Below are 24045 nucleotides of genomic sequence, written 5' to 3'. Positions count from 1 at the left end.
TGTGGACAGTAGCCTATGGTTCTGCTCTGCAAAGAAAAGAAAACCTTGGTAATTGCTTCAACTAAAGGAGAAAGAATGGAATGGACTGTGTCTAAAAATAACCCTGAGTATAGGATTGGTTCTCTATAGAAGAGATCAGTGAGCTAAAAGTACTCCTGCGTGTTTTTCAGAGGGTGTTGTACTACTTCATTTCAATGCATACCTTAGGATTTTCCTTTGGTCACAAAGACAGAACTATTAGTTACTATGTAGTTATATTAATAATGCAAAAATATTGTTGGAAAGCAATACATTAATAATTTTTTCGGGGAAAGAAATGCTCATGGAAAGTTTTCACGTGACTTTACAGTCTTACATAGTGTTTAGTAGGAAGTCTAACAGGATATTAGGAGAGAAAAACTGAGGCAACTCAGAAATTCATGCCTTACCTCAAACAAAAATAAGGTTTTCATATCCTGCTTAAGTCTCATCATCAACTAAAAGGATTGTCTGGATTTTTTTTCCTGTCACAGGCTGCATGTGTAATTTTAGGCAGGTTTTAAAACCTTTTTGCCTGTTCCTTGCTTAGAGAATTTCTCATTGTAAATACAAGCAATTTCTTTCCTCTTTGTAGGACCTTTCAGGAGAACATTTTTTTCTATTATTATCTTTCCTCTCATAGCTTTTTTTCTCTTCTAAGGAACCTTCAAGCTTTTTCAATAGAAAAGAAAGGATTGAAGCTATGAGGCAGTTGTCTCCTGCAAAATTCCTTTTATTCCTTGTTAAGGGGAAAAAAAAACGGAACAAATTACTGTTAGCCAAAGTGCATAAATGCTTAATTTTCTTCTTTCCTGTTGTGAAGCATATATGCAAATGTCATTGCATATTGAAGTGTTAGATATACATAGCTGTTTCCAATAGAAAGTGCTGCTAGACTTCCTCTTAATCTTGGGAAGCAGTAAAATAGCTGAATTCACCCTTCACGATGCTGAAGCTTAATTCTTTCTTTGTTAGACCTTTCCCCCCTTTTTCTTGATGTTGATTCATCAGGTTTTGTGTAAGGGTACACTACATGAAGAACATTGAGAAATGTTTCTGTGAGAACTGCTATGCCTTTTCCTTAAGAATGCCTAACATATGCTAGCACCTAAACCACAAACTTCCCTGGACCGCCCATTTTAATTCATTAGCCGACTAGTTTGATGTATGCTCATTGTTATTTGAAATAGATATAATGCTAATGCTGCTATAACACTGTTTTAAGGAGTTCACCCAGCCAGTAGATAACTGTACAAACCTGCAGTACAGTGCATATCTTTTTCAGAGCACTGCCAAAGTATTGGGTATTCTGGCACATGTATGTCATTAATACGTAATTTCCACATCTGGGAGTTGTTTTTTCTCTTAAAAATAAAAGCATTTGTAGGTTTTCAATTATGTATTAATATAATATGAATATCCACAATATTAGTACATAATATGTATATCAACTATGTATTATGGTATAGCTTTGTGTGAGCTTTCTTGTGGCTTCAAATGTGTGCATATGTGACAAATCCTAATGATGTGCGCTTACTTCATCCACGTGGAAGAGCAAACCTTGACCAGTTAGCTCTTCTTCCAAACAAGTATGTTGGATGCCCACTGAACTGAAATCCAATACACTGGTGAAGGAACAGGAAAGGGCAGGCTAGCTTCTGGTTATGTGGAAAAACACTGTACTGATCAATGGGGGGGGGGGGGGGGGGCAATATAAACTAGGAAACTGATTTCAGTAATTTTTAAAGCAGAGTTGCTGACGATAGGAAAACCACTACCAATGGTACATCATTTCTAAGTGTCTTTTTATGGATTTCTGCATACTGTAAGGTGGTAGAAAAAAAGTCTATATGAAAAAACTAGTTTTGGGGAAAAGATGGTGTGATCAATGGTGAGTTTTGCTGATTCTGATTATTAAGGTATCTGAATTAATTTAAACCTTATGCAATTTTCTGAAAGCTGAACAGCCCTTCAAAGCATTAAACATGATAAATGTCATGGAGTGAGGGAAAAAAAGTCTCGCCATGCCCTAGGTGTGAATTTTCCTAAACCTTCTTTAAGAAGTAGTTCCAGTGGTGCTGAGGAAAAGCCCTCAAGATATAACTGAGGGGAGGGAGAACAAACATCAAACTAACAAAGGTGTATAAAATGATTCTCTCTCTTTTTTTTTTTTTTTCCCTACAGCCTTGTTGGGGATTCTACTCTATGAGTTACTGTCAGATTGCTTTTTCTTTTCTCTTTTGGGTTTTTTTATATGCATTTCAATGTGACAGCTTGACATGATAACACAGGGAGAAGAATATAACCAGGCTTTAGGCAATTACTTCATCCCTCTTCTTCTCAAACTGTGCTTTAATGGCCATTATTCATTTGAAACTAGAAATAGACTTGCTCTCCATTCTTATCCAACAAAAAATTTTGAACAAACTCTTTGCTTAGGAGTACAAAGAAAACAATGGGATAATCTTTCTCATATACTATTCTTTTAAGAGGAAGTTATAAAAAGTTAATTCAGTAAAAAATGATATTTCTAAGATTTCCTAAACCGCGTGTGTCCAGGCTGCAGGCCCCATGTGGCCCTGGCCAGCTACTATCGTGGCTCAACAGGTTCATAAATTTTTAGTGTTATTATGTGATTTTTTTTAGTGATATTTTTCATGAGTTTACAGCATGTAGCTTGGATGCAGACTGCATAGGTGACAGCAGAATGCTGTGGAGCAGAGGGCACAGCGTGGCACAAACTGCCTCTGGTGTGCTGCACACACTATTATGTGTGTGTGCCTGTAAAGACGTGTGGTTTTTGTCATTAAGCAGACATACAAGTTCTCTAATTAGGAAATGGTAAAATTGCCACCAGATAAGCCATCTATAAGGTTTCTCAGTGTGGACCAGTTGAGTACTGTCTGCTAATAACAAATGAAACACATAGTATGCAGCATGGCAATTGCTTAATGTAATTCCTGGAAGGGTGAAAGTGACTGTGATGTCTGCATTATCTGCACCTCAGCACAGAGAAGCATTACAGTCCCTTCACAGTCTCTGTGATGAATGTACTGAAATAGTTTTTCATCAGCTGTGATATAGGAAGTACAAAAAATATATCTAAAAGCTTTTTGCTCATGATATTTTTATAATTACATATACAGCATCACTAACACTATGAAGATAGAAGTTTGTGAAATCAAACTTAAATTATGATAAGCTCTAGTTCTGGCAAGTAACTGCATTTTGATACTCTGGCTTCACGCAGTCCTGTGAACAGCAGATAGTATGCAGCCTTTCTTTCCATTTTGATAAAAGAATTTGAGAATAGTTTTCAAGACAGCTGAAAAAGTTGTTTTTTTGTATTTGCACCTCCATTTTCAGTTGACACAAACCTGTGAATTTTCAAATGGAATATACAAAGTTGCAATCAGGCATTCAACTTGAAGAAAAATTTTACCATGTCTCTTTACTAGACATTTGTAAGACTTGCTATAGAAAACTATCAATCCACAATTCTGCTTTGTTCACGTCATTGCTTTTTGACAGTATGTACAACTGTGAACAATTATTTTTCATGGATGAATCACAGGAAGAGCAAAATAAGATTTAAAAAAAAAAATCTCTGGGCACCTTGAGAATGGGGACAGACTTCAGCAGAGTCTATGGTGATGGAACAAGGAGAAATGGCTTCAAGATCAAAGAGGGTGAGTTTAGGTTGGATATAATGAAAAAGTCTTTTACAGTGAGGGTGGTGAGGCACTGGAGCAGGTTGCCCAGAGATGTGGTTAATGCTCTGTCCCTGCAGACTTTCAAGGCAAGGCTGGATCAAGCTCTGGGCAACCCGATCTAGCTGTGCACATCCCTATTCATTGCAGGAGGGTTGGACTAGATGACCTTTACAGGTCCCTTGCAAATCTAAGTATTCTATGATGCTCAGAGAATGTACTAAGAATTCCAGTTGCTTCTATCAAACCACACACTCATGGATTTCTTCATAAAAACAAGGTCAAATATCCCACTAGTTTTGTTTTTTTTTTGTTGCAGTTTTTGTTTCAATAAAAAATATAAGTAACAAAACATAATAAAGAAAATGTATATAAGTAAAATAGTTTTTATATGGCTCAAGACTTTTCACTCAATGCAGCACAAACAAGTCAAAAGTTTGGATGCCTGTGTGAATATCCTTCTTTAAATCACCTTTCTTTGAAGAATCTCCTTTCACAGAAATTCTTCCACACATTTTACTTTTTTTCCTCTCATTTTCTTTGTTCATGTGTTTACCCAACGACATCTGTTGTTGGATTAGTACCCAGTTAGTGTCAGAGACAGTATGCTTGACTACACGATCCTGGTCTGAGCCAATATCATTATGCTTGAATTCTTCAACAGCCTGTGCTGTTGTCTAGTAATGTGTGTTGTCTAAACAATACAGATGGTGAATCTGCAAGTTATTTAGAAAAATACATGCAAAAGAGGGAAGTCTGGCTCTCCCACCTACAGTAAAGTTTTCCAAGATTTATATTTAGCAAGAATTCTTACATATTCATTAAATGCTCACGTTTGGGCTGACAATTTGATTGACCAGACTGCTACTCCAATATTATGCAGATTTTGCTAAAGTTTTTTTAGATATGTTGCCCTAACCTCTCCAAGCCCTTCACAAGCCTTGTTGCCCATCTTTGGACCTTCTCCAGCAACTCAATGTCCTTTCTGTACTGAGGTGCCCCAAACTGAACACAGTACTCAAGGTGAGCCTTCACCAATGCCGAGTACAGGGGCAGGATTACTTCCCTAGTCCTGCTCACCACACCATTCCTGATACAAGTAGAGTGAGAGGAATTGTTGTATTTTGTGCTCTTCTTTTTGATGCACATCAGAAATGATTGTTTTGATTTGATAGATGTTATGGTTCTATAAGTGCTCCCCCTTTTTAGTAACTTTCATTAATATTGCTGTGGAAGTTGATATGAGATAATTTCCTGAAGTTCACAGCCCCTAACAGCCTAATGTGTGACATCTCCTTTCCTGGGACGTCTTTATTAGGTTACCTTTTCTTCTTCAAATTACTTTCGGCATTATAAGTTGAGAACTGTAATTTAATTTACAGATTTAGGTCATAAAGCTTCCTTAGGTGAGATTACAGTTATAAAAAGCCAATGTTCTGTGCTGTTTGTTAAAATCCATTGCATATTTCAAAACAATTATAAATACATACTCTAAACATCTGGGTTATGTTCCCCCAACTGTGTCATTTGGCTCTTATGCCTGCTGTTTGGACACCACTATTCTTCGCCTGTAATTTGTCAAAAGTGAAAACTGGGATACATACGATAAATCTTACTTTGAGACATTTCTAGTCATGCTGTCATGGTTGAAATGGTATGGCTGGGATTTCATTCAGTATTGCAAATTATTCAGGTGTCTGATTTTGGATATCTTGAGGTTAACAGTCTGAGAAGTTGTTTTTGATTTAGTTCAAAATACAGTGGCAGGAGACAGAGAACAAAGGATTTGGTAGGTTGTTGAATGTTTGTACCATGGATGTTACCATTGTGTTACTGACTTGCAAATAATCAGGTGTAATTTGTGGCTACCTGTTAAAGGACCAAAGGGGTAGGATGTGACTGCATGTATTTTATTCTAATGTATCTATTCCGTTAAACTTCTCTGGTTTGGGGAAACGGTTTTCCCTGTTGCCATCTCTGTTGCAGTAAAGCAGGTTTCTAACATTTTCCCCACAACAGAAAGAAACAGTTTACTTATTCTGAGGCCCTACTGTTTAAAGACTGCTGAAGACCGAAGTGTTGCTAACATAGTCCTTGTCTGACAAATTAATTTTCAGGTTATTCTAATATCCTAAAATATGCTCTTCAGTGATCAAATCTTAACTCGAGCAGTAATGAAGCCTTAGTATCATTGGTAAGCATTTGCATCTCTTTTGGATGTGGTAAGTTCCTGAGCTTGTCTACGTCAAGAGCCTAAATTATATAACCTTTCTTGTAAAGGGGGAGATGGCTTTAAAGACTGAATTAATTACCTAATTCTTTTACTTGGGTGTCTGACTCCCAAGTGCATTTCAAAAATCTCTTTTCTCCCTTGTGTATATTAATAGAGAGAAACATGATCTTTGATTAACACTTCGAAATACACGCTGATGTTTCTCCCTTAATAAAGATCAGTTTGTCCCTGCAGAAACTGTGGGGTCATACGTGCTTCCTGAAAAACACAACAAAACATAATAGAAGATTGTGAAGAAATCAACCTAGTGACCTGACTGATTTATCATGGTTAATCTGTGCTATGAAAAGTGCAAATAACTCTTCGGAATTGTGGATTTTCTTCTTGTAGCAGTAATACTGGCATACAGGAAGAATAGAAAGAGCTAAGATGATGTTAATCATATTATATCACTCTATCTTGTACAAAGCTGGCAAGATCCAAAATTAGATTTAAAATGCATTTTTTTGTTTGCATTTCTATTATGAAATTATGGTGGCGTCAACAATTGCTTTTCAAGTCCCTTATCCGTTTATAGAAAACACATTTTATAAAAGGCAGGTCTCTCAAGCATACTGTATAACAACCTGATGAGTCAGTTGTAGGTGCTGAAGGTTTTAAGAACTTCTGAGTGCTTTGAATTCTTCTGGAATATGAGTTCATGTTATGTGTTTTGACAAAACAAATCTGATTGAATTGGTAAATTGTTAAAAATGGAAAAATAAAAATGGATAAAGAAGAATTTTTCTTTGGGGATTTAGAGTGTTAAGAATCTCTTAAAGAATAATATTCATTGGATAATTTCTTGTTTCGTACGTACAGAACCAAAATTTTATTTCTTGTGTAAATGCATAAGTGTTATTAAAGCCATTTGATTATAGTCTGTTAAGCTCTCTAAGGTGACTACATGCGGTTTAGGCTGGAATTTAAGATCTTTGCTGACTTCAGTCCTTGAAAAGAGAGGAGTCCTTTCTATGCAGTGCTGTTTAAAGTACGCACACACACAAAAAAATATGAGTATGGTGATCGATTAAGGCAAATGCAGTGGCCATTTGCCCTTTCAAAATGCCTCAGTTCTCCTACAAACAATTATCTTAGCCTGGCACTTAAGTGACCTTAACTTAGCAATGATTTGATAGATCTTCTAAGGTTTCTTCATTCTAGCACGCAGTTCTGGAGACACTATGCTTTATCTAACTTTCTTATTACTACCTAATTTCAAGTTTATCTGCTGTTATAACTGAGATGGTGGAGAGGTGGTGTATTCTGGACGTAAGTCTGGCTGGTTTTGTAGGCAGATGAATGGTGAGTTAAGTTCTTAAAGGTATTTCTAAGTAAATGCTACCTGGGACCTTCTAGACATTGTAGTTACAGTGTTTCAAATAATAAATTATCTACTTTGTTATTTCTTGACTTTACCCAGATTTTCTTAACCATATATGTATTTCTGTTGCTTCTGGGTGGCTACATAAGAATTTCTTTCTTTCACCAGGTATACTTTTCTAGATATAACTCAAGTTTTTGGCATTTCGAGCTCATACTTGTGAATTGAAAAAGTTTTGCAGATTATAAGTGTTTTATTACATGTAACTTGCCATATTTTGGAATTAAATAGATTTTAAGTTCATTTAAAGGGAATTCCAATTTGAGATCTTTGTCCTACAGGCAGTCAGCTAAGAAATACGAAAGTGGGTGTCAGAAATAATGAAAATCGTGGTTTTGTTCAATTTTAAAAACTATTTGTTGGTTTTACAGCTACCTGAATATACTAATCTGTGCGACATTCGGAGTAGTATGTTATGATTGTTGGGGTAGCAGAATGGCTTCCCTTGGCCCCGCAGCTGGGGCTCAGAAGCACAGCTATACAGGAGAGGTTCTGCAGCGGACATTACCTGAGAGGTGCTAATGATCCAACAAAGCCAGCGAGGTGCTGTGCTACAACATAGATATCATTTGTAGTGTAGTTTGGCCTTTAATTAAATTTCTTAAATAGGCTAAAATCCAGTAACTCTAAGACTGATAATTAGCAGAAGCCGTATCAGGAGACAAGTGGTTTTTTTAGCTTGTTACCCTGCCATTGCTCTTTGCACAAGATCTGAGCTGCAATAAAGTTCATGTATCTTCTCATTTTTTGTCAAAACCAGATTACCAAATGATGTTGCTGTTTTAAACTTTGGAGATTTTTTGAATATAAATCAAGTGGTTTACATAAACATATTTTTTAATTCTATATAAGAATGGAATATAAAGTATCAAGTATTTACCTTATTTCCAATTGATCAATGTGTTCATATTATGTGTTCGTATTATTCTCTACCTTAGAAATCTCTGGTGCTTCTCTTGAATCAGGACCTAAGGTCTGTTTGAAAGTGCAGTCATCAGTTTTTTCTATTTCATCCATTTCTTATTGAATTATCGTAAAAGCACTTACAAAATTTTGAGTAACTGGTCTCCCTAACAAGACTGATTGGAGATGTGCCTCAGGTTACAACACACTTCCAAAGAGCTGCTTAAAGGGGCATTATTTTTAACTCTATGTCTCTATCCTTTGAGATTAGAGCAGAGTGCATTAAAATTTCTAAATACAGGTTCTAAGTTTTATGGGGCTCAGATTAAACAAGTAGTGTATACACATGAAAATATAGTTCCGTGTGTATAAATTATCTCCTCCACCCTCTGCAAACACACTGATCACTTGCTTGCAGCAGTACTAAGTCATATTTTAGAAATAGCAAAATCAAGAGGAAAGGGATAATTTATCCTATTGCCATACAGTAGCCAAGGGATCCTGTGGGCAAAAATGATGACTTCCTTTCTGTTACCTTCTTTGTGAACTTCCAATAAATATCAGTTTTCTTACAGGTAACTTTTAGCTTTTTCATCACATGCTACTCCTTGGCTTGGTTTTTAAGAATTAATGGTAACTGGAAGGCTAAGTCACAAACATTGTATCCTGTAATCCTTAGGATATTGTTGAAATGATTTCTCTTTTGTGCATTAAGCGTTCAGTGCTCTGAAATTAGCTCTTTGAACCCATCGAATCTGAAATGCAATATCACTTCATACTTTGCAGTGTTCCAGTATGAACTTTTAATTGTATCTTTGTTTGCTGGAAGCTGTTATGCTTGCAGCAAACAGTTTGCTGTTAGAGAATACTGTAAAGAACTTCTGAAGACTGCGGATGAGTTGGCTGCATGATGATGGAAGAAACTGAGTGCAGGTCTGCTCCAGGAGATGGATGTACAAATGAACAATGAAGTCTGCCAGATCTTAAATTAAATTATAATGGATACATGCAACATTGTGAGCAGCTAACTTAAGACTTAGGGCTGCGCTGAAAGAAAAAACCAACACCCTGACATGTCAAGTGATAGGCATCAAGTGGTAGTTCTTACAATACTGTCCTTAGTAAGGGATAAATGGTAATGCCACAGCATTAGTCCTCTATTTACTCACCTGCTAACAGAAGGGAATGTATGCCAGTAATACAAGTTCAAATTGTATGTACATCCATTTTATCGCTTTCTGAAGGAAGTGATATTAAAAGTGCTATATTTTCCTGGTTTAGAGAGAAGATGTATAAAAATGGGTGTTGGTCAAAAGCAATCTTTATTTTGAATGTGCGTATGTGTATATTTTATCTATATATTTTTATCTTTTCATGTGAATTATGTCTGTTTAAAAAAAAAGTACAATCAAGCTGAACTATAGCTGAGAAATTTATCCATTTTATATGGCTTCTGAAATGCATTTCATCAGCAACACGTGCATTTCTGCTGATGGTTGCATCTTCCTTGACTTTATTGTTCCATTGCCCCTAATAAATATGGATGCACTAGCATGCATATGTCAGTGTTTCTTTTTCTAATGTATCTTTGCTGAGTCCAGCAGCAGTCTATTTCATCTGAAATTTTATTTACTAGGAGGTGATTATATAAATATGCAGTAAACTGAATGTGATATAAACCAAAGTAATTTATTAAATGCGGGTAAACCACAGGAAGAAAATGATTTCAGGTTTGTTTGTTGTTATTAAAGATTTTCTTGAAACTTTTCTATGCAGTATTCAAGTTACATATGGTAATGCAGTGCAGAATTTGTTGATTTTTTTAAATCACTTAATGGTTTGTAATTAAAGGTGGTTTTATAATGATAATGCAAAATGGATTCATACTTACAATGTCATAAAAATCAAGGTCATAGTGTAGCCAGTAATCTTGTGATAAACTTGCTTAACGGAATCATGAATAATAATACTTGGTGCAGTGTATTTGGTATAGCAAATAATTTGAGTTGATGCTTCCTGATGTAATTTTAGAAGAATATTAATTTAAATTTTTTTTTATGGAACTCAGTTTACACTTCGTTTTGCAAACCTAGTAGAGAAGCAAGATACTTAAACAAGTAACTAAAATATAAATAAAGGAGGTGAGTGTACAGCAAAAGAAAGGCTCAAATCTGCGCAGGTGTGGAAAGGAGAGAACAGAACTGAGCTGCAGGGCTGCTGAGCTTAAGCTTTATGATCTGGCAAAGTAAAATAAGTTGAGCTACGTTACTGCTGACAAGCCTGCAAGAACTTTAGCTCAGCGTATGTCATAGTGATGAGAGTTGCAAGGAACTCCTTTGTGGAATGGTTAGAAGCAGGTTTATGCCTGTGCTCCATTCCCACACTCATGTTCTTTAAAGGCAGACATTGTGCACATTTGTACAAACAGACCTCTGAAACACCCAAGGGAGTAGAACAAATCCAGGTGAAAATATCCTACATGGGGTATTTTGTGTGTGCTGTGCCCCACAGGCTGACTCATTCCAATGTCACCTTCTTCTTCCCACCAGTATGCAGTGTGGCTGCTGTACTATGATATTGCAAGTTCCAGTTAGAATTGATCCTGACCTTTGTGAACCACAATGCAGGGCTTTGGTAGAGTCGCTGTTTTGAGGGATGAAAGTGCAGGAAATTGGGCATCTCCATTTGCTTCCAAATCTGTGGCCACTTCTGAAAAGTGTTTGACAGTATCCTGCTTTAATATATAGCCTGTAGGCTATTGTGTATGTGTTTGTTTCTACATATATAGTATAAAAATGTGTGAGGAGAGAATGGAAAAAAGACTTCAGAGAGCAGGATTTGGGAGGTGTGTTTCTAGTTCTGATTTATTTAGTGGAATGAGATGGGTTTCTCTAATGAACCTTGAGTTGGCTGTGATCACCATAATTTTAGGACACCCAGATTTTTGCATCTGGTAATGCAACTCCTGCTAGGGAGGCTAGGAGCTGAACTTGATGGAAGAACTGAAGGCAAAGCCCTGTTCAGCCATAACTCATTGAAATTCTACCTTTTTGTTCCTCAGTGACCACCACTGTTTGAACTTTTCACCTAAATCTCTGTTTGCAGATGTTTACTTCCCTTGAAAGGACAATGACTCTTTAACCTGGCAAGACAATGTTTGCTGATAAAGGCACTCAGATTTTGTGAACTCCAGCTGATGTAAATGGAGTAATTAGACAAGTTCCCATATATGCAGTCTTTTTAATGGGGTCTGAAACATAAGCCATGATCTTCAAAGGCCAGCTTATTCTGAGCTAAGAGGACTTGATCTGCTTTTAATTAGATATCAGCTAGAATAAGTCTAGAAGAGAAGATATTTAGTACTCATGCCATAGAAATTATATTAATGTGATGAGGCTGGAATGAAGTGATGAGATCATAGAATCACAGAATCATAAAGTGACTTGTGTTGGAAGGGATCTCAAAGATCTTCTAGCTCCAACCTCTTGACACAGGCAAGGTTGCTGACCACTAAATCAGTTATTAGATCAAACTGCCCAGGGCCCCATTCAACCTGGCCTTGAATGCTTCCTGGGGATGGGGCATCCACAACCTCTCTGGGCAGCCTTTGCCTTACCACCCTTGTGTCTTAGGAGACATCTGCAGTACATTAAAAAAAAAAAAAAAAAAAGGGAGAGGGGATGAAGAGGATGAATGTGCGTATATATATATTTAAAAAAACAGTATTGAGTTTGTGGTTTTGGTGTCTTATGTTTTCTTTTATATACGCAAGATGTGGTTTTGGCACTGCTGTTAAAGTTAAGAACCAAACTGCTGAAGCCTTTGCTCTTACTGTAACTGAAACACAGCTTGTGGAATTCAGCCTTAGAGATTGAAAAATCTGTATTAGATGTGTCAGCATAGACTGATTGTGAGTTTCAAGAAATATGAGTAGCTCCTTGTGTCTCTAGTTATTTAAATATCATTTCACTGATAGATGCATTTTCAGTAATAGGTATAATATTTTATATGATCTGTTCTGAAGTGTGCTACTGTCAGACACGAAATCCTCACAGTAGTGACACCTGAGGGATTCAGGCTGGTAAACAACTGGACAGGAATTAACTGAGAACTGGAATTGAATACCTAGCATGCTTACACACTGCCCCATCTTTATGGCACTTTTCCTTACTGTTCTGTTGATGAGATGGGTGAAGAAGGCTGTGACCATACCATAGGATAACTGTTCCATAAAGGAAAGTATCTAAAGGTCACTGGGACTGATTTCTTCTCCCATCCCCCGCTACTATGATTTTAATGGTAAGCAGCTTTGTTTGTGTAAAACTGGTGTGAAGTCCTTTATTGGAAGATAATAATGTCTTTGTATCAAACAGTGCCTGTTTCAAACTGTTACATTTGTCAGTGTCTAATTGGACTTACCAAGGTTTCTGGGAGAATGAAATTTCTATCAGCTTCTACAGGGAATCACTTCAACATTCTGTTTCTGAGTAAAAAAAATACAATTTATGAGTAGGCGGAGTAATATGCTAGCTGGTTTCTGATATTACATTTCAGCTCTTTGCAGAAACACAGTAGTGAGCACGCAGAAGCTCAGAGTTTACAGATGTACCTACATGTGTCATTTTATGATCATTATGAAGTCTTAACTGAGCGTGCAGGATCTGTGCACCAAATCCTTTCTGTGTAACTCTGTGAAATGTAGAGACCTCTAAATTTGCTGTTGGAACTGAAACCGTTAGTAGTAATGTGCTACAAACTGGACATAAAAGAAGCAATTCAATTTTATTCATAACACACAGCTAATTGATGGATTTGAGAATAGAAAGTGCAGGTTTTCTTCTGAGGGGAGCTAAGGGCTAAGCTGCAGTTCAAGCACATACAGTGTGGCTGCCCTGAGTCCTTTTCACAAGTTTTAGCTGACTCACTGCATGACCTTGAGGAAACCTCTCCCCTCCTTCCCTTGGCATACTGCATCTGCAAGGGACAAGTACTAGCTGTTACGTTGTGTGGGTATTCTTGGATGCAGAAAACTGCAGATTTGATGAGAATGTTCTGTTTTAGAATTTTACCAGCACTATGATAAGCACTGTGCGTTAGTAATGAAAAGAGTTTGAGTACATGTTGAGGGGTAAGAAGGAGAAAACTGGGAATGAAAAATGAATGACTGTATCTTTGACATCCTTGTTTTGGGTTTTTTTTTTGAGCATGTGTAAGTTGATCCAGCAATACTGATTCAAAGCTAGTGAGAGGGCAGTGTTTTAAAAAGCAAAAATAAGGAAAACTAGCGCTGAAATTAATGGTAGGTGCATTAACAAACATTTCCCAGCTTAATGTTATTTCTAATTGGAGTAGGCATGCATTTTGTACTTACTAAAATACAATCTATGGAATTAGAAGGCATAGACAGCACTATAGTGGACTGTATAGTGAGTCTTTAACATCTTGTCCTTTTGATAGATAATTTTAGCCTGTTCAGACAGAAAATATTCTAACTTTCTAAATTCTTTGACTTTTCAGATAGCTCCTGTTCTTCTTTCTTTGAATTAGCTGTACAGAAAAATTATTGAAATACAAGAACTTGTAAAAAGAGCAGCACCTAATGTTAGGAATTTTTAGTCTGAAATTAGTGGAAAAGTGGCATACTATGTGACCTGATCCTACTAGCCACTTGTTACTTTATGAAGCAGGGACTTATGCTTTACCATTTCTTCGCATAATATCAACTAGCTGCACAAATATAGCATAGCTCTCGGGTTTTTTTTTTTTTTTTTTTTTTTTTTTTGGAATTTTAAGTGTAGTAGTTATGGTATTCAGTGAGAGAAAATTCATGCTTTAAGTTGCTGGTACCTGTAAGGATCAGGCTCTTAAAGGAAGGGACTACCATAGAGTTGTAAGAAAAAATTGTGTAGTTTGTTTAAAACCTCTTAAAAATGAAATCCATACTGTGAGTACCAGTGTGTAGATTTCCTACTAGTACACAATGGAATTTAAGGGGAATGATACTATTTGAAGCAATATTCATCTTTGTCTATTTCCAAACTGCTCCTAGAACTTGCTGATGTGAAGGTTTCGTGCTTAACTGACTTTCAAATGATCAATTACAATAAATGAATAAATTCTAGCCTTTGCATAGAAGCTTGCAGGGTTAAGGTATGAGAGTCAGGTTCCAAGTTAGCCAGGTTTAGAAACTCAATTGTTTTCATAAAGGACCACCAATACGTATGTGCTCATATGTTTATAAATGCTGAATGAATGTCATACATATTTATGTACAGAATGAACTGCTGAGGCAAAACAGCAAATATGTGAGAGAAGCTCGAAGGCCTGAATAACCTAATAAATCTTGCATTACACTTAAGTAAATACTAGGGCCTGAGGAGTGTATGTGGAAAAACAGGAGTTGTTTCTGGAAAGGAAAATCTTTCCTTTTCCATCATGGAAGGACTTCAGACATAATTTCCTTATCAGTGACCTACGTATGAATGAAGAATACTTGTTCAGGCTTAAAAAGAGCAACTCTATAATAGCTGAAATAGTGAAGAAGAAAGTCAGTACGTTAATAAGTTCTTTTTCAGGGCTAATTTAATTGGCAGTCTTGCATCAGCAATCTCATTCACTTTGCTAAAGTCATACTAAATGCTGTGTGTAGGAGTGGGAAACAAAAATAGTCTTGTAAACCTTCATTGCTCTAGACAATGTCTTTGAGTAAGTTGTGTAACAGCAAGGCAAAATAGCTTCAATTGCTGGGTCATTTCAGGGCACAGAAAGTGGAATGAATCATCTTGAAACTGATCTGGAAGCAAGATTCCATTACAGAGCAATGCCTGGAAAAATCTCTCAGGATCCTAGAATCATAGAATATCCTGAGCTGGAAGGGATCCACAAGGATCATTGAGTGTGACTTCTGGCTCCGCACAGGATTCCCCCAAAATCAAACCATGCTTTAAACTTTGTGCAGTTGATGATTGTCCAGCCCTCTAATTTGTTGAAATCTCCCTGCAAGGCCTCTCCACACTTGAGGAAGTCAACGGTTTTTTTCAATACGGTGTTTCATGCAAACTTATTTAGTATGCATTTGAGTCCTGTGTCCAGATCATTTATGAAAACATACTGGAGAACTAGTTCTACAAATGGAGCTCTGGAGAACATTGCTAGTGACTGGCCAGCAGCTTGATGTAACCCCATTTACTATAACCCTTTGAGCCTGACCCATCAGCCAGCTGCTCACCTACAATATTTTGTACTTGTCTGGCTGTAAGCTGGATATTTTGTCCTGTGGGATACTGTGGTCAATTCGATGGGTGACCTTGTCATAAATGGAAATTAAGTTAGTTAAAGTAGACTTTCCCCTCATTAACTGGTATTGACTATGACCAATGCCTACTGACTCCTTCTTCAGAAAAAAGAGGAAAACTTTTTTTGCTTGATAATCCAATTAAAACAACAATTTGGAAAGACTGATGTAAATTTCGTATGAAAACATTGTTGCATGAAGTGCTGCCTACAAGCCATTTTTTGTCCCTCCATATGGGAATTGTCACAATAATCTCAAGTATGACAATATCAAACAACACAGAAATAGTCATTCTGTCCACACCTCTTAAGATCTAAGTTTGTCCCCTATATGAAGCGTGGTTATAGTGTTTGCCCATCTGACTGTGTGTTTATGATGGTAATGATTATATTAAATACATTTTTTATCTAGTTTTGGTGCAGTCAGTATTGAAGGCTTCACATTTTTCTGTTTGTAATGTGGTGTATTAAGGGGAAACTGAATGGATAAATTAGAGAGCAACTGGTGTGTATCGTGCACAAGCATTTGTTGTTGGCATGTTCTGACTGGTGTCGTGTCAAGCCCCATTCATGAAGGACTGTGTCTGTGCCACTCTTATTTGCATATAAAATCTTTGCTTGTCTATGTATAATAGGGAATCTGGCTTAAAAAAAGTATCACATTCTTAGATATTTAAGAGTGGTGGCAATACTGAGAAGATGCGATCTTCTTGAGTATAACTTATACCTAGACAATTATATGTCCTTTTGGTAGATAATAAATTAATGTTATGGATATAAAGTTTTAGACTAGGAAGCAAGGTACTATAATAAAATGTAATTAATTTTTTTAAGAAAGTGTGCTTTGTAAAATACTTGAACACTTGGTGATAAGATCTCACTTTCCCCGTCTGTTGATTAGAGTAACTTCTTTGAAAACAACAAGAAGGCAATGTAAATTCCTGTTATGAAGTATTTGCCAAGCAAAACTTACAGCATCTACTACAGAGAACTCACAGGTATGCTCTGCACTATATTCCCACATAGCAAAGGAATTGCTTTTTATTTGGCTCATTCCTGTTGCTGTTTACCATGCTTTACTTGTTTTATACTCCAAAAGCCTTTTTTTTTTTCCCAAAAATCTTCAAAATGTGCATCAGCTGTATAAGGGTATATGGAGAGCTTCTGAAAAATTCAGGAGAAATACTTCCCTCTTACCACAGGGTAAGGATGTGATTGTTGTTAATCTTGTCTTTCTGCTCTGAAGGTTAGAATTAACCCCTGCTTGTAATTGTTTGAAGGACAGAGGAATTTGTGTCAATTTTAAAAGATAACGCTACTGGAACTGATGTCATAATGTGTGAGAAGCTTAATTTTCACCAAAGATTCCATATATTTCAGTTTGTCAATTTAGAAAAGGCCTAGAAGGTACCCAACGTAATTTTTTAACTATTTGGGAAGTGTTGGCAGATTTGCAAATCATTGCCACGTAAACAGAAATAAAACTTTCATTCTTGTAACACCGAACTTTTGTCTGGAGGGCCATTGTATAACAAAGCACGTAATTCAGTCAGCTTTCCTTATTTAGTTGGTACTGCCCTAACTACAGGATATGAGTGAATTATTATGTTGAATGAAATTACTCATTTATCAAACATCATCAGTGTTCATCTATCAAATTATTTCTATAATAGCTTTGGTTCTTTGAGGATTTTTTGGCATACATGATATACTTGGAATTCAGAATGAAGCAGAATAAGTATCATTTATGTGCTGTTTGTTTGTGGATTAATAAATAGCTTTTCCAAAGAAACAGCATCCCTCTCCTCTTTACCCTTCTCCCCTCCCAACCCCAATTAGAAGTAGATTTAGCTTAGCAGTTGCTGGAAATGGGAAATTAAATATCAAATTAATTTATGTATTACCATATCTTTTCAGAAACTATGGGAAGATTACTTGAGGATTATTAGGTTGTAGGTTTCCAGTGGCTGCTGGTTATTTGTTACGAAAAGCATTCTGATGATATCTAATGATAGGCATAACTAAATATGTTTCAAGTCTGCAATATTTTCTGGAAGACTTATTCTCAATTATTCTTTTTAAATCTTGCTGATGTGCTATGCCACTGAAACGTCTACTTTTAAAAAGGCTATGTGACATTGTTATACTATTTTTATTACATATGCTATTATTATAGCAACTTGAAATTGCATGTTCTAGATCTATGTTCATCCTTATGAAAGCTTCTGTACATACTGCACCCTCCATATGGGAGAAATCTTGGTCAAAAATTAATGTACTGATTGTTTCCAAACTAACTGGAGAATTTAAATACAACTGCTGTTAAACTTAATGAGTTTTTAGATTGTAAGAACTTATTTAAAAGAGTTAGTATTGTGGGATGAATAGATCTATTGAAATTTGAATACGCGTTTAAATGTAGAAAACTCACCAGGGTAGTTTTGATTTGAAGATTTGTGGGTTTTGTGAGTCTTGAGATTTCTACAGTGAGCATTTAGCAAGTACTGTCTTCGAGCTCTGTTGCATTCGTGCTGGGCTGATTGCTGTATTTTGATAACTTCTTGCTCTCTCAGATGTTTTCTGCATTTACCTGCTAATGTTGCAAATACTCCTCTTTCCCTTTAAATCAGACTTGTTCAAGTTAGCTGCTGTAAGGCTAGAGGAAAACAACAAGATATTGTTTTGTGTGCAATGACTATTGAAATATTTAGAAACAGAGCAGCTCTTAGAGAATAATGAAGATAGGGTCAAATCAGTCGCATCTGACATCATAAAAATCCAGGTTCTTGGCCCCCTCTCCCCTGAGGAAGCTTGGTGCTCTAGAAACAAAGCAAATTCCCCTTTTCCAGCCTTCTGTGCTACTTAAAGATGCTGACTAAACTGTTTCAGCACTTTGATCTCCTGCCATGATCTGACCCTCATTCTACTTTTATCCTTTTTAAAAGCATTCTCTCACAGCAGAGAATTTGGCCCTAAGGAAATACGCATGTGGAATTTTTGGTGTTTTTTCTTTTTCCATTAGACCCTGCCTGGATGATTGTCCCTACTGAACAAATAAGCTGCTCAGTTATTCCCTGAGGATTTTGTATTTACTCAAATAACAACTGCATCGACTCAAAGACTGTATCAAACCACTTGAATTGAGTGGAAGTATTCCAAAGCAAAGAGAATCTTTTAGGAGTTAATGCTTTGGAGACTGTTACCATTGGAAGCAAGCCTGATGTATTCTGTGCAAAGTGCAATTTTTTTTGTTAAGGCTTGAACCAAGCAAAAGACAACAGGCCTGTCATGTTTCAGTACTGTTCAGGCATGGCATCCTGCCTGCCTCCAGCTCTCTGCCAAGGGCCCTGGACTTTGCTAGGTTCTACGTCACTTACAGCAGCTCTAGGCTCTGGAGAGCCTAGAAGCCTGCATTAGATGTTATTGAAATTTGTTTTCCTTGTCTGAATCCCTTTTAGTCAATCGTAGACTATGCTTTAGCTTAAAGAGTATACTGTGAAAGGACTTAATGCTTGGGAGACTCAACTCTATTTTCTGTACTCAGTTTAAATAAAGATGTTGCCATATTTCTATAGCCAAATATGTTGAACATTTTTAAGAAATGTGGAGGGAAACAGTATCAAGACTTTGTGCATCTCTTTTCATTATTTGAGAGAAAATTAGCATCATATCCTTCACTGTACAGGACAGACATAGAAAAATAATAGGTTTCTGAAATTCAGTCTAGTTCTTTGCTGAATAAGACGTGATAACTTCCTTATGTTGATATATTTTTGGCACATACAAAGATCCATGATGATGGCCAGGGTGCGTGTGACAACGCATATGTAGTCACCATAACACTATAAGCCTGTAACCCACAAACAAGTGATATGTTTTGAAAAGAAATACAACCTCAGTTAACAGTTTGCACTGCCCTCTTCTAATGGTTAAGTAGCTTAACAGCTTTTATGTCACTTCGCTTGAAGATCAGCTAGCAAAGACAATTATGAGTTGGACTGTACATATATGTTGTTAACAGAAAAAGCCACAAATAATTTTGCATGCTTTTTCTTCTGCTTTTTGTTACTTTGTGTAAATAATTTTTCATTGTTAGCTGTTCATTACTACTGTCAAAGCTATCAGTCAAATCTAATTTGGGTTAAATCTCTTTTGTTTAACAGATAATGTCACCAGCATCACTCAGAAATCCCTTTGTCCTGACGAAAAAGAGGATGTGCCAATAGGAGTAGTACTCATTGTGGAAAATCCCAGAACAAACATACTTAACGACTTAGCTGCTGGTGCTGCTCAGACTTAACACCAACGTAAAGTCAAACACAACTGCCTCGGAGACCCGTGGACAGGAGAAAAGGTATTGTGCATTGCCAGCACTTTTGGGGGGGTACAAAAAGAGTAAATCTAAAATAGTTGCATTATCAATTTCTTACAGACAATATCACTTGAAGCTTCAAGTTATGTTTTTGTGTATGCTGAAACAGACTCCCAACCCAACTAGATTTTGCAGTCAGTAAAATAAGTCAAATTAGTACCTAAGTTTCTATCTGCCTTAATATGGTTCTAGTTACAAGAAGCCTTTCTGTGCTCACTGAATGAACTTCTTTATAGCAATGTTTTTACTCTGTTTTCTGTTAATTTCGTAAGGCTTTTCTCCCCTGTAGAATCTTACGTTTGCAGTACAGAAATGATGCCTGGTGTTATATGTTCATCACGTGCTTGCTAACGTGACCACTGTCTCTACGTCACGTACGACTGTCACTCTTAATAAAGAGGAAAGTCTTTGACTAGATTGGTTTCTGTTGGATGCTAAGCTTCTCTGACAGAGTTTATCAGCCTTCTGTTGCCTTTCGTGTGTGTATAGTGTGCACAAGTCTGAGTGTTGAGAAAGCAACTCTGTATACTTTGCATGAGAAGTCAATGGTTGGGGTTGCTTTGAGGGACCAGCTACACGTATGGGGAAAAATATCAGTTTCTACCTATTGGAGAACTTATTGAAAGGATAAGAGTTTAGCACTGCCTAATTCCTGGCTTTTACATGTGTTCTAGAATCTTCCTACAGTGGAACTTCAGAGATAATGCAGTTACTAGATTTAGAAATATTAAAAGGACTGGACAGCCCTCATTCCAAGTAACTGTTCTTACTGCAGCAAAATGTCAATGGATCCTATTAGTGATATATTTGCAGAAAGATACTGAGAGTATTATCAAGGTTTTTCTGTATTGCAGAAAAAAAGAGGAAAGCAGCAATAACTCTGAAGATATCCTTTACTGGCCGATGTTTTGCAGTTTGCATATGGAAATTGTTGCTTCTTTGCTATTCACAAAACCTGATGTTATATTGAATACAGTGCACAGTGGAAAAACTCCTGATGGAAGGGTTAACTATGATCCTAAGGAGGGAGAATGCTATGAGAAATGACAGCTGTGCAGTGTGTAATCATTACTGAAATCTTACTGAAGAAGAAAAGAGTAAAGTTTTCTTTAAAAAAAAAAAAAAAGTGCAGAACATGCCTTAGGGGCTCCTCTGGGTAGTATTGGATTGTCTTTTGTGATGCTCAAGTACGGCTAATAGTTTATTAGTATCTTCTATTTTAATGCTTGAGAGATGTTCCTTATAGCATAGTCACTATAAAGCAGTTTAAAGAGTGAAAAACGAGTCTAAATTATTTGTTCATTAAAACGATTAACTTTTAGTAAAGAGAAGAATAATTGTAACTGTGTGTTCTGGGGGCTACAGATAAGTAATTGTGCATCTGTAATTGGGCAGACAATTCAACATTTACCTCTGACCAAGTTTAACTCCTTATGGTGAGCTACAGGAGGAGCTTCAGTGACAGAAATGAAGGTGATTTGTTCAGATGTACCTGTCTAATAATACAAGGGCTGCTCTGAAAGTAATGCCCTCTATTTTATATTAACCCACAACATCAGAGGCAAATGTTGGTACTATGACAGTAGAGGCTGAACCTTCCTGTCAATATTCCATTACATTGTATTGCTGTGTTCAAGATTTGTCCCTCAGCAGCTAAAGTGATGTTCACTGCTGTTTGGATAGGAAAAGTGTTCCAGATTTCCTGTAATCTGAACAAACTATCAACTCTATATTGCTGCTACATCATGATGCTAAGCTGAAGGTTTGAACTTTGAGTCAGGCCAGAGAATAAGACAACAACCTTTCACTTGCAACACACTGCCAAGCCCCATGCCAGTTTGGAGACAATGGAGCATGCTGTCGATCTTGGCTGAATGTTCTTGCCATGTAGTCTGGTTTTGGAGCCTTCTAGCTTCTGCCCGTATGGACCAATGAAGGATGGATTGCATAGGCAACATTTTCCTACAGCAACAATGCTGTCACAGCAGCTGTGAAACAGTGGGTCTCCTTTGCTGGTACAGATTTTTTTACAAGCATGGCATACAGACTCTTGTTCATCACTAGAGAAAATGCACAGCTAGTGGTGGTGGCTGTTGAAAAACAGCGTTTTGTAACTGAGAATTTGTTCTATCAAATAGAGTTGTTGTGCTCTTTGCATCTGTTCTAGTTCCCACAGAAATAAATAAGAAACATAACTTTCAGAGTGGCCTGTGTAATAGAAAGTAGATTATGCTGATTTTGAAAATAATTAAAATGCTGACTATTATAGCTCCACTTTCCAGTGAATTTTGTTTTTAAATCTCTAAAACAGTTTAAAAATGTTCTTCTGTTATCCTTAAGTCTGTCAGCTACTCTATATTCAAACAGATGAATGTGGACTAACAAATTGATTTATTTAACAGACTTTGCAAAATGCTCAAGATACGAGAAAGTATTTGATACCTAATCATGAAAGTGTGCTAATTATATATGAGGAAACATCATGTTTCCTGGAACTACTTCATGAAAATGTTAGCACAGGAGTTTCATCTTTTGGATTGCTTATGCACATTTATGCAATGCTAGAGGGGAAAAAAGGCAAAAAAAAAAAAAAAAAAATTCCCAGTCTGGCCCTCAGTTGTTTTGTTTGATTGCTCCTATTTCTTGGATATCAGTGTCCTATTAATCCGATTGTACTGTTTCTGATAATTCCAAACTACCTCCTCAGAATGACCATGTAAACACAAACATGTTTATGCAGGAACAGGATTTCAATGGGGGCAGTTACATCGTGCTGCTATATGTCGGCACGTTGCTTTAAACAAGAATAGCTGTGCCTGAAAATACAGGATTTCTGCAATGTACTGGGTGTAGGGCCTGGCACATATATGATTTTTAAATGTCTCTTTCAGTGTTTTGCTGACTGATAGATTGTGAAATCTGCCATAATTGCTTCCAGCCTCCTGCTTTCAACTGATGCAACTTCAATGCAGATAAAATGAGATTACTCATATTTCCTTTTTTTTTTTTTTAAACAGCTTTTCAGCAGTCTATCTGTGCTGACTAATCCTCTGCACAAATTTTTCCTATTTTATGACTATAGATCCATTACTCTTCAAACACAGCAAAAAACTACTATAATATGCATCTAAATGGTTTCTCTTACTTGCAAACTTTCAACTCTTCTGAAAAGGTGCTGCATTTGGATAGCTGATAGCTCTTCAGCTGCTGGCAGAATTCCCACATGAATTTTACAGTTAGATAAATACGTGGCTGCTAATGGTCTTGTTAAGATAAGAAAGGTCATGTTTTTCTTAGCCAAAAATACTTGTCTACATTTCGAATGCTTGCAAGAGATGCTAAAAAGAAAACGAACTTTTCCAATACCGTAGAAAGGTCTTTCATTTCTTTAGGACTTGCTGTTGGAGGTTAAGCAAAACAGATTTTCAGTCTATTATGAAGCTATTTGTCAATTTGTATGTTTATGTGAATGGAAAAACAAGGTATGAACCCTGAGAAACCTGTAGCCTTCACGGTATAGCTTTTAATAAATAGTAGTGAGAACAAGAAGTTGGGAGATTTGACATCTCTAGGATACTGCCTTTGTAATAATGTGCTTCTCTTGATAAATAGGCTCTCTCCTGAAATTGGTTGACTTTCTTTGGGTGTATTTTTGTGGTTTTTTTTGTTTGTTTTTGAGTATTTGTTTTTGTTTTGTTGTGGGTTTTTTTTTTCAAGATCTTCAATTAATTTTTTGAAAACATCAATAATTGTGAACAGTGAAATATGAATATTAAAATTACTTGGAAAACATGGTCTAATTATGACAATATACATTACAAATTGCTATACAAAAATATGCTGTAGAATAAATGTTGTTTTTAAGAAGCCTTGAAAGACTATTATCTTACTACTTAAAATATTTCTTTAAGAAACCTATCCTGTGCATATATACACATAATATAAATATCCATATTTATATTGAAAATATTATCTTAATATTGTATTACATATAATCTTAAGCAAAAACAGATTTTAAAATGTTCTTTTTTGTTTCTATATTATAATCAACTTGGACAGCAGCAATTGATTGCAGGTTGTCCCTCAATTGGTC

The 24045-nt window shown here is 36.4% G+C and overlaps 1 protein-coding gene across 8 annotated transcripts in view; it reads left to right on the top strand.

The window, feature by feature from the left end:
* Positions 1-24045, top strand: part of JAKMIP1 (janus kinase and microtubule interacting protein 1) — a 137959-nt gene that overhangs the window by 26650 nt on the left and 87264 nt on the right. For 6 of the 8 annotated variants that reach the window (XM_021396240.1, XM_021396238.1, XM_021396244.1 and 3 more), the window contains exon 2: positions 19744-19934. The gene's annotated coding sequence lies outside the window, so the exon portion shown is untranslated. Of the gene's footprint in view, positions 1-16481; positions 16579-19743; positions 19935-23250; positions 23435-24045 lie in introns of those variants that run through there. The other 2 variants (XM_021396239.1, XM_021396242.1) reach the window with 2 other exon arrangements.

Source organism: Numida meleagris, chromosome 4 (assembly GCF_002078875.1).
Source record: "Numida meleagris isolate 19003 breed g44 Domestic line chromosome 4, NumMel1.0, whole genome shotgun sequence".
NCBI lineage: Eukaryota > Metazoa > Chordata > Aves > Galliformes > Numididae > Numida > Numida meleagris.
This window is presented reverse-complemented; position numbering and strand designations above follow the sequence as displayed.